This window comes from Passer domesticus, chromosome 4 (assembly GCF_036417665.1).
Source record: "Passer domesticus isolate bPasDom1 chromosome 4, bPasDom1.hap1, whole genome shotgun sequence".
NCBI classification, from domain to species: Eukaryota; Metazoa; Chordata; class Aves; order Passeriformes; family Passeridae; genus Passer; species Passer domesticus.
Genome location: NC_087477.1, coordinates 82,462,797 through 82,473,793, shown reverse-complemented (window position 1 = coordinate 82,473,793; position 10,997 = coordinate 82,462,797). Strand labels below are relative to the sequence as shown.

Below are 10,997 nucleotides of genomic sequence, written 5' to 3'. Positions count from 1 at the left end.
GAAATGGGAGAGAGGACTCTCCGAAGTCTGCAGGAGTCGGGGAAATGGATGGGACCCCACAAATTGTAAGGGAAACCCCAAAATGTGCTGGGACCCCAAAAATGTGCCGGGACCCCAAAACACGGGCAGGGACCCCAAAACACGGCAGGGGCTCCTGGTCTGTGGGGGGTCCCCCAAAATGCGCAGGGACCCCCAAAGTGTGAAGGAAACCGTGGAAAAGGGACCCCAAAAGGTACAGGGACCCCAAAATGTGGGAGGGACCCCAAAAGTGGGGGTGACCCCAAAAGGTGCGGGGGGACCCCAAAAGGCTGTGGGGAGATCAGAAGTGGGAGAGGAGACTCCCCAAAGTCTGCAGGAGGAGGGGAATGGATGGGACCCCAAAAATTGTAAAGGAAACCCCAAAATCCTGTAAGGACCCCAAAACACGGGGGGGACCCCAAAACGGGGCAGGGACCCAGATCTGTGGGGGACCCCAAAAGGACAGGGACTCTGAGGGGTGCAGGGACCCCCAAGACCCCACAGAGACCCCAAGGCACAGAGGGACCCCCAAAAGTGTGGAGGGACCCCAAAACCCATTGAGGGACCCCAAAAAACACTGAGGGACCCCAAAACCCCCCTGGGCGGGACTGGGAGGGGTTTGGGGTGCGGCGTTTTGGGGTGCGGGGTTTTGGGGTGCGGGGTTTTGGGGTCCTGGAGGGCTCGTTTTGGGGTCCTGAGCTCATTTTGGGGTGCGCGGTTTCGTTTTTGGGGTGCCGGGGTGCTCATTTTGGGGGCTCATTTTGGGGTTCTGTGGGGTTCGTTTTAGGGTCCAGGGCGGTTTCATTTTGGGGTCTCGTTTTGGGGTCCCGGGGTCTCCTTTTGGGATCCTGGGGGTTCATTTTGGGGTCCGGGGTTATTTCATTTTGGGGTGCTCGTTTTGGGGTTCTGGATGTTCCGTTTTGGGGTCCTGAGCTCCTTTTAGGGCTTTTGGGGGATTCGTTTTGGGGTCGCGTTTTGGGGGTGCTGTGGGTTCATTTTGGGGTCCGGGGGTCCCCGCTCAGCCCCATCCCCCCTTAGGGCGTTTGGGACCCTCGGAGCTGCGCGCGGGGTCACTTTGGGGTCGGCTTTAGGGTCATTTTAGGGTCGATTTTAGGGTTGTTTTTAGGGTTGTTTTTAGGGTCATTTTTGGTGTTATTTCTAGGGTCGATTTTAGGGTCGTTTTTAGGGTCGATTTTAGGATAATTTTTAGGGTCATTTTTAGGGTCGTTTATAGGGTCATTTTTAGGGTCGATTTTAGGGTCGTTTTTAGGATTATTTTTGGGGTCGATTTTAGGTTCATTTTTAGGGTCATTTTTAGGGTCGATTTTAGGGTCATTTTAACGTTATTTTCAGGGTCATTTTTAGGGTCATTTTTGGTGTTATTTTTAGGGTCGATTTTAGGGTCATTTTTAGGGTCGTTTTTAGGGTTGTTTTTAAGGTCATTTTTAAGGTCGATTTTAGGGTCACTTTTAGGGTCACTTTTAGGGATATTTTTAGGGTCGCTTTTAGAATCGATTTTAGGGTCGTTTTTAGGGTTGTTTTAAGGGTTATTTTTAGGGTCGATTTCTGGGTTGTTTTTAGGGTCATTTTTAGTGTTATTTTTTGCGTCATTTTCGGGGTTATTTTTAGGGCAATTTCGGGTTACTTTCAGGCCTACTTTTAGGGCTATTTTTAGGGCTGTTTTTTCCCTTTTTTCAGTAGGATTTTTTCTCTTTTCCCATTTCCACTCCGCAGCCAAAGCCCGTGAAGTTCCGGGCGGGCCCCGCCGGGAGCTGCCGGCGAATCCAGGCGTGAAAAACGAGCGGGAGGAGCCCCGGGAGCGCCTCTCCCTCCCCTCCTCCCGCTCCCCACGGCGCTTCCTGCTGCTCCCCCCTGCCCCCGGCCCCAAACCCACCCCACAGCCCCCCGGGGAGCCGGGACTGCAGCTTCCGGAAGGTTCTCAGGGAGCAGTTTGGGGCACCCCACAAGATTTCGGGGGTTTGGTCCCCCCACAGCTCGGCTCAGCCCCGTGCGTGGGGTTTGGGCCCCCAAATCCTTCTGGAGGGGGTTTCCCCCAAATCCCATAAATCCTCATGATGGGTTTTTGTTTCCAAGCCCCCCAGTCCCCATGGATGGATTTGACCCCCAGTTCCCCCCACCTCCCCTATCCGATTCCCATCCTATCTCCATCTCCACTCCATCCCCATCCCCTTCCCATCCCATTCCCGTTCCTGTTCCATCCCCATCCCTTTCCCACCACCGTTCCCATTCCCATTCCCTCATCCTGGTTCTCATTCCCATTCCCCATCCCCATCCCCGCTCTGCTCCCATTCCCATTTTCATCCCCATCCCCAATCCCTTTGCCGTGCCAATCCCATCCCTAGCCCCCTCCCCATTCCCCCATCCCCATTCCCATTTTCAGTCCTGTTCCCATTCCCATATCCCCATTCCCATTCCCATCCCCATTCCTAGTCCCTGTCCCATTCCCCCAATCCTGTTCCCATTCCCACATCCCCAATCCCATCCCCATCCCTGTTCCTATGCCCCCGTCCTCATTTCCCATTCCCATCCCCATTCCCCTGCTCCCATTCCCATTCCCCATTCTTATCCCATCCTCATTCCCCATTTCCCCCATCCCCACTCCCGTTCCCATTCCCCATTCCCATTCCCCATTCCCATTCCCCATCCCCACTCCCGTTCCCATTCCCCATTCCCCATCCCCATTCCCATTCCCATCCCCATTCCCCATTCCCCATCCCCATTCCCATTCCCATCCCCATTCCCCATTCCCATCCCCATTCCCCATTCCCATTCCCATTCCCCATCCCCATTCCCATTCCCATCCCCATTCCCCATTCCCCATTCCCATTCCCCATTCCCATTCCCATTCCCCATCCCCATTCCCATTCCCATCCCCATTCCCCATTCCCATCCCCATCCCATTCCCATTCCCCATTCCCCATTTCCCATTCCCATTCCCATTCCCATTCCCCATTCCCCATCCCCATCCCCATCCCCATCCCCATCCCCATCCCCATTCCCATTCCCATTCCCATCCCCATTCCCCATCCCCATTCCCATCCCCATTCCCATTCCCCATTCCCCATTCCCATCCCCATTCCCATTCCCATTCCCCATTCCCATCCCCATTCCCATCCCCATTCCCATCCCCATTCCCATTCCCCATTCCCCATTCCCATCCCCATTCCCCATCCCCATTCCCATCCCCATTCCCATTCCCATCCCCATTCCCATTCCCATCCCCATTCCCCATCCCCATCCCCATTCCCATTCCCATTCCCCATCCCCATTCCCCATTCCCATCCCCATTCCCATCCCCATTCCCATTCCCCATCCCCATTCCCCATTCCCCATCCCCATCCCCATTCCCATTCCCCATCCCCATCCCCATTCCCATCCCCATCCCCATTCCCATTCCCATTCCCACCCCCGTTCCCGCTCCCGGGCTCGGCGCTCTCCGGGTCGCGCTCCGGTCAGCCCTGCCTGATCGGGCCCCGCTCCCCCGAGCGCCGCTCCCGCGGCTGCCGTCAGCTCCGCTCAGCGTCCCGCGCTCCCCGAACCGTGAATGCACCGCGGCCGGGGACCGGCCCCGCTCCCGCTGCTGTGCCCCGGCACCGGCACCGGCACCGGCACCGGCTCTGCCTCCCGGCACCGGCCCCGCTCCCGCGGCTGCTCCCCGGCACCGACACCGGCACCGGCTCTGCCTCCCGGGACCGGCCCTGCTCCCGCGGCTGCTCCCCGGGACCGGCTCTGCCTCCCGGGACCGGGGCTCCTGCTGCTCCCCGGGACCGGCCCCGCTCCCGCGGCTGCTGCGGCTGCTCCCCGGCACCGGCCCCGGCACTGGTCCCGCTGCTCCCCGGGACCGGCTCTGCCTCCCGGGACCGGCGTTCCTGCTCCCCGGGACCGGCTCTGCTGCTCCCCGGGACCAGCACCGGCTCTGCCTCCCGGCACCGATGCTGCTGCTCCCCGGGACCGGCCCGGCTGGTGCCCAGCACCGGCGCTGCCTCCCGGGACCGGCCCCGGAACTCCCCGGGACCGGCTCTGCCTCCCGGGACCGGGGCTCCTGCTGCCCCCCGGGACCGGCGGGGGAGCAATTGGGAAAAGGGGGAGCGATCGGGAGAAGGGGGAGATCAATCGAGAATAGGGGGAGATCAATGAGGCAAAGGTGGAGATCAGTCGGGAAAAGGTGGGGGAGACCAATCGGGACTGATGGGAGGATCAATCAGGAAAGGTGGGAAGATCAGGCGGGAAAAGGTGGGGGAGCAACCGGGAAAAGGGGGATCAGTCAAGAAGGGGGAGGATCAATCAGGAACAGGGGGAGATCAATCAGGAAAAGGAGGGGGATCGATCGGGAAAAGGTGGGGGAGATCGATGGGGAATGATGGAGGGATCAATTAGGAAAAGAGGGATGATCAAGGATGGGGAGATCAATCAGGAAGGATGGGGAAAGGTCTGGAAGGATGGGGGAGCAGTCAGGAAAGGTCGGGGGATCAATCAGGAAATGGGGGAGCAATCAGGAAAAGTGGGGAAATCAATCGGGAAAAGGCGGGGGAGCAATCAGGAAAAGGGGAGGGATCAATCAGGAAAGATGAGGGGATCGATCAAGATGGGGGGATTGATCAGGAATGATGGGGATCAATTGGGAAAGGTGGGAAAATCAATGGAGAAAAGGGGGGGAGAAATTGGGAAATGTCAGGGGACCAATCAGGATGAGGGGGATCAATCAAGAAGGGGGGGGTGATCAGGAAAGATTTGGGGTCAATCAGGAAGGATTTGGGATCGATCAGAAAGGTTTGGGGATCGATCAGGAAGGATTTGGATCTATCAGGAAGGATGGGGGATCGATCAGGAAGGACTGGGGATTGATCAGGAAGGTTTGGGATCGATCAGGAAGGATTTGGGATCGATCAGGAAGGTTTGGGATCGATCAGGCAGGATTTGGGATTGATCAGGCAGGATTTGGGATCGATCAGGAAGGATTTTGGATCGATCAGGAAGGATTTTGGATCGATCAGGAAGGTTTGGGATCGATCAGGAAGGTTTGGGATCGATCAGGCAGGATTTGGGATCGATCAGGAAGGATTTGGGATCGATCAGGAAGGATTGGGATCGATCAGGAAGATTTGGGATCGATCAGGAAGGATGTGGGATCGATCAGGCAGGATTTGGGATCGATCAGGAAGATTTGGGATCGATCAGGAAGATTTGGGATCGATCAGGCAGGATTTGGGATCGATCAGGCAGGATTTGGGATCGATCAGGAAGCATTTGGGATCGATCAGGAAGGATTTGGGATCGATCAGGAAGCATTTGGGATCGATCAGGAAGGATTTGGGATTGATCAGGAAGGATTTGGGATCGATCAGGCAGGATTTGGGATCGATCAGGAAGGATTTGGGATCGATCAGAAAGGTTTGGGGATCGATCAGGAAGGATTTGGGGTCAGTCAGGAAGGATGGGGGATCGATCAGGAAGGACTGGGGATGGATCAGGAAGGTTTGGGATTGAGCAGGAAGGTTTGGGGGCACCCGCTGCCCGCACCCCGGGATGGGGCCACGGTGTCCCCACAGACCCCAAAGGGCAGAGGGGACACGGGGCGGCCGCACCCCCCTCCAGGAGGGGTTTGGGGGCACCCCTGGGTCTGCCCCGGCCCCGGCACCCCCCAGGGGTCCCCAAAATTTGGGTTTTGGGGTGACAAAGGGTGGCGTGAGCTGATCCCCGATGTGGGATGGCCCCGTGGATTTGGGGTCTGGGAAAAGGGTCCGGGGTTTCCCCTGGATTTGGGGTGTCCCCATCCCCTCCTCCCTGCTCCATGTCCTGCCCCTGTCCCCGTCCCTTGTGGGGTGTCCAGGTCACCCCGCTTGTCCTCAGGGGGGATTCAGGGGTCCCATTTCCCCTTGGGTGGGATTTGGGGTCCTGGGGGGGATTCAGGGGTCCCATTTCCCCTTGGGTGGGATTTGGGGGTCCTGGGGGGGATTCAGGGGCCCCATCTCCCCTCAGCCAGGATTTGGGGGTCCCACGTCCTCTCGACCACGGTTTGGGGGTCACACGTCCCCTTGTCACGGTTTCAGGGGTCCCGTGTCCCCTCCGCCGGGTTTTGGGGTCCTGTCAGCCCTCGGTGGCTCCTTCCCCGCTCCTGGGGAGCACTGGGAGACTCCCAGTTCGTCCCAGTCCATCCCAGTCCATCCCAGTCCGTCCCAGTCCGTCCCAGTCCGTCCCAGTCCATCCCACTCCGTCCCAGTCCATCCCAGTCCATCCCAGTCCGTCCCAGTCCGTCCCAGTCCATCCCAGTCCGTCCCAGTCCGTCCCAGTCCGTCCCAGTCCATCCCACTCCGTCCCAGTCCATCCCACTCCGTCCCAGCGCGGCCCCGCTGGGAGCGCTGTGGGGACAGCCCCGCCCGTCCCCGCCACCATCCCGGGTGACAGCGCGGCGGTGCCACCCGCCCGGGTGACGCCAGGGCGGTGCCACCCGCGCGTCCCCAAATCCCCCCGAGCCGATGAACTCATTGTCAGCGCCGACCCCGAGGCCGGTCAGGCGTGTGACACCGCGGCCAGCCCACGGGTGACCCCCGGGGACAGCCCCGCCCGTGTCACCTCCGCTGCCGCGGGGCGGTGACATCGCTCTGCGGGCGGACGGGGGAAACTGAGGCACGGCGAGGGTGGAGGAGGGGCGGAGCCGCTCCGGGGGGATTCCCCCCCCCCCCCTCCCCACGCTCATTAATAATGTCAATTAGCGACGGAGCGATCGGCTTCAGGGAGCGGCGCCCCCCGGCTCCTGCACCCCCATTGGTGCCCCAGGGGAGCGGCCCCGCCCCCGCCCCGACCCCGCTGGGGTCCCACAGCGGGACCCCCGCACTGCGCACCCCTCGGGGCTGTCCTGTCCCTGGCCCTGGCCCTGTCCTCAATCCCATCCCCATCTCTGGACACGTCCATAGCCCTTTTCCCACCCCCATTTTCTGGTTTTATTCCTGTCCCTGTCCCCATCCCTGTCCCCATCCCTGTCCCTGTCCCTGTCCCCATCCCTGTCCCTGTCCCCGTCCCTGTCCCTGTCCCTGTCCCTGGCCCTGGCCCTGTCCTCAATCCCATCCCCATCTCTGGACACGTCCATAGCCCCTTTCCCACCCATATTTTCTGTTTTTATTCCTGTCCCTGTCCCTGTCCCCGTCCCCGTCCCTGTCCCCGTCCCTGGCCCTGGCCCTGTCCCTGTCCCTGTCCCTGTCCCGGTTCCTGTCCCCATCCCTGTCCCCCTCCATCAGTCTCCCTGTTCCCACCCTCATCCTTATCCCCGTTCCCATCCCCATCCTTGTCTTCATCCCGGTCCTCATCTCTGTCCCTGTCCCTGTTCCCATCTTTCTGTCCCCATTCATATCCCTATCCCTGTCCCATTCCCTGTCCCTGTCCCCACTCCCTGTCCCCCTCCCCATTCCCTGTCCCCATTCCCATTCCCATTCTGTCCCCATTCCCATTCCCCGTTCCCATCCTCATTCCCTGTCCCTGTCCCCATCCTCATTCCCTGTCCCCATCCCCATTCCCATTCATTCCCCGTCCCTGTCCAAATTCCCTGTTGCCATTCCTCGTTCCCCATTCCCGTCCCTGTTCCCATCCCCACTCCCCATTCCTTGTCTCCGTTCCCTGTCCCCATTCCCATCCCCATTCCCATTCATTCCCTGTCCCTGTCCCATTCCCATTCTCTGTCCCCATTCCCATTCCCTGTCCCTGTCCCCATCCCCATTCCCATTCATTCCCTGTCCCATTCCCATTCTCTGTCCCCATCCCCATCCCCATTCCTTGTCTCCGTTCCCTGTCCCCATTCCCTGTCCCCATCTCCATTCCCATCCCCCTCCCCATCCCTGTCCCCATCCCTGTCCAGCACGGGGGCAGTGTGGGTGGCCGGGCCGGGGGCTCCGTGGGTGGACACGGTGACATTCCCGTTAGGAAAGGTCACAGCCCCAGCCCGGAGCTCGGCCCCAGCCCGGAGCTCGAGGCCGCTCCGTGCAGCAGTGACAGCTCCGGGACCGTCCAGAGCCACCCGTGTCCCCCTGCCACCAGCCCAGGGCAGCTCGGCCCCACAGTGCCACCTCCCAGCCCCGTTCCTGATCCCCCCAGGAATTCACCTCCTCTGGAATCCTCCTCTGGAATTCTCCTCCTGTCCCCTCCACGGTGTCCTGAAGGCAGCAGAGCCGGAGCACGAATGTCACCGACATTGTCCCTGCCCGGATCCCTGGGATATGGAGTGGGGTGGAGGGAGGGAGGGAGGGAGGGAGAGATGAGGAGTGGGAAAAAGGAAGGATGGATGGAGGGATGGATGGATGGATGGATGGATGGATGGATGGATGGATGGATGATGGATGGATGGATGGATGGATGGATGGATGGATGGATGATGGATGGATGGATGGACGGACAATCGGACAAATGGACAGACTCTGGGGATGGGACAGACAGCACCTATGGCACAGCTGGGATCCCTGGGAACACAGCAGGATTCCAGAGCCCCAAGAAGGCCACCGGACACAGGGAAGGACACACGGACAGGCCCCGCTTCCCTGGTCCCGGCTCTCCTGGTCGATCCCTTCTCCCAGTACCGCGGGCATGGATGTGACCCCGTGTGGTGCCAGAGCAGGCTGGGCACTGCCACGGCCCTGGCACCGCTGTGACAGGATGGGGATGGGCATGGGATCATCCCCCTGGGATGGGGATGGGGTGGGATCATCCCCTTGGGATGGGGATGGGCATGGGATCATCCCCTTGGGATGGGGATGGGCATGGGATCATCCATTTGGGATGGGGACGGGTGTGGGATCATCCATTTGGGATGGGGACGGGCGTGGGATCATCCGCTCAGGATGGGGATGAGCACAGGATCATCCATTTGGGATGGGACCACCTGCTGGGACGGGCATCCCAAATCTCATCCCAAGGGCTGCCTGCCCATGGAGCAGCCGCCCACCCCACCCCACCACTGCCCCATTCCCGTTTCTCCGCTCACCATCCTCTTCCTCCGGGCGGGATGTCCCTGGGATGTCCCCGGGATGTCCCCGGGATGTCCCCGGTGCCGCTCCGGCCCCGGCTCAGCACAGCGGGATGGATCCAGAGCCCGGAATTCACCCCGAAATCAGCGCAGCCCCCGGAGCCGAGCCGCTCCTGCCTGGGCCTTCCTCCCTCCTCTGCCAGCCGGACCCGGGATGCGCCGCGGACGGAGCGGGGCTGGGCTCGGGATAAGGGCGGGGGGCTCCGCCCGGCTCCCCCCGTGCCGATGTCCCCTCTCCGCCCCGCTGTCCTCGCTCTCCCTCCGCGCGTCCATCGGGAGCCGCGGGGCCGGAGCCTCCCTGCGATTCCCGGGCTCCGCTGGGAGCGGGGAGTCCCGCAGCATTCCCGGGCTGGGATCCGCCTGTTTGCCCCGAGCCCCCCAGAGCTCCGTGTCTTACCCCGCGCTCCCGGTCGGACCCCAGAGCGGGGGAGCCACCACCAGGCTGGGGACACGCTCCGGGGACAGCGGGGACCCTCCTGTCCTCGTCCCCGAGCGGGTGCGGGATGCGGTCGGGGCACTCCTGGCACCGGGGGTGGCAGCGGGGACAGCGCTGTCCCCTCCCCGCGGGACTCACCGGCAGCTCCCGGCCCCGCTCCAACTTTGCCACAAGTTGAGACAAAGGCGGCGGGCGCCGTCCCCTGTCGCCTGTCCCCGCTGTCCCCAGCCTGGCTGGTGCCACCAGGACTAATGAGGGCACGAGGGCGGTGGGCTCGGGGGCTGCACACGCTCACGCCCCGCATTAACCCTTCCCCTGCCGCCGCCACCCCCGCCCTGGGGGGAGCCGGGCTCGCTCCTCCCGCGGGCCCCGGGACCCCCAGCCTGGGAAAGAGGGACAATCCTGAGGGTCACAGCCCCCAGGAGGAGGTGACACACGACAAGGAGCTCCCCCAGCTCTGGGGGTCACCGCCACCCCCATGAAAGGGCTGGGGGAACAACACGATCCCAGTCCCGGGATGGCTGTGTCCCCATCCCGGCTGTGTCCCCATCCCGGCTGCATTCCAACTGCCCCACTGTGTCCCCATCCCGGCATCTCAGGACCACAGAACCCCTGGCAGTGGTGATGTGGCTGTGCCAGGTGTGGGATGTGGGATTTGGGATTTGGGATGTGGGATTTGGGATTTGGGATTTGGGATTTGGGATGGCCGGGCTGGTGCTGCCAGGTGGGAAGGGGTTCCTGACCATGCCAGGCCACCTGTCCCCTCCTTTGGTCCCTAGGCTGTTGTCCCCAGCTGGTTGCAGTCATCCCGGCTTCTCCTCATGCTTATCCCACATTGCCACCTTGTCTTTCTGTTCAGGTGTGCCCAGACCTCCATCCATCCATCCATCCATCCATCCATCATCCATCCATCATCCATCCATCATCCATCCATCCATCATCCATCCATCCATCATCCATCCATCATCCATCCATCCATCATCCATCCATCCATCATCCATCCATCCATCCATCCATCCATCCATCCATCCATCATCCATCCATCATCCATCCATCATCCATCCATCCATCATCCATCCATCCATCATCCATCCATCCATCATCCATCCATCATCCATCCATCCATCATCCATCCATCATCCATCCATCCATCATCCATCCATCCATCATCCATCCATCATCCATCCATCCATCATCCATCCATCCATCATCCATCCATCCATCCATCCATCCATCCATCCATCCATCCATCATCCATCCATCATCCATCCATCCATCATCCATCCATCATCCATCCATCATCCATCCATCATCCATCCATCCATCATCCATCCATCATCCATCCATCCATCCATCCATCCATCATCCATCCATCATCCATCCATCATCCATCCATCATCCATCCATCCATCATCCATCCATCATCCATCATCCATCCATCATCCATCATCCATCCATCATCCATCCATCCATCATCCATCCATCCATCCATCCATCCATCCATCATCCATC

The 10,997-nt window shown here is 60.6% G+C and overlaps 1 long non-coding RNA gene across 1 annotated transcript in view; it reads right to left on the bottom strand.

Moving 5' to 3' along the window:
* LOC135299762 (uncharacterized) overlaps positions 1–10,854 on the bottom strand; it is a 200,255-nt gene extending 189,401 nt beyond the window's left edge. The window contains exon 1 of the long non-coding RNA XR_010361664.1: positions 10,357–10,854. This is a non-coding gene — a long non-coding RNA (uncharacterized LOC135299762). The remainder of the gene's footprint in view (positions 1–10,356) is intronic.
* Between the last annotated feature and the right edge of the window lie 143 nt (positions 10,855–10,997).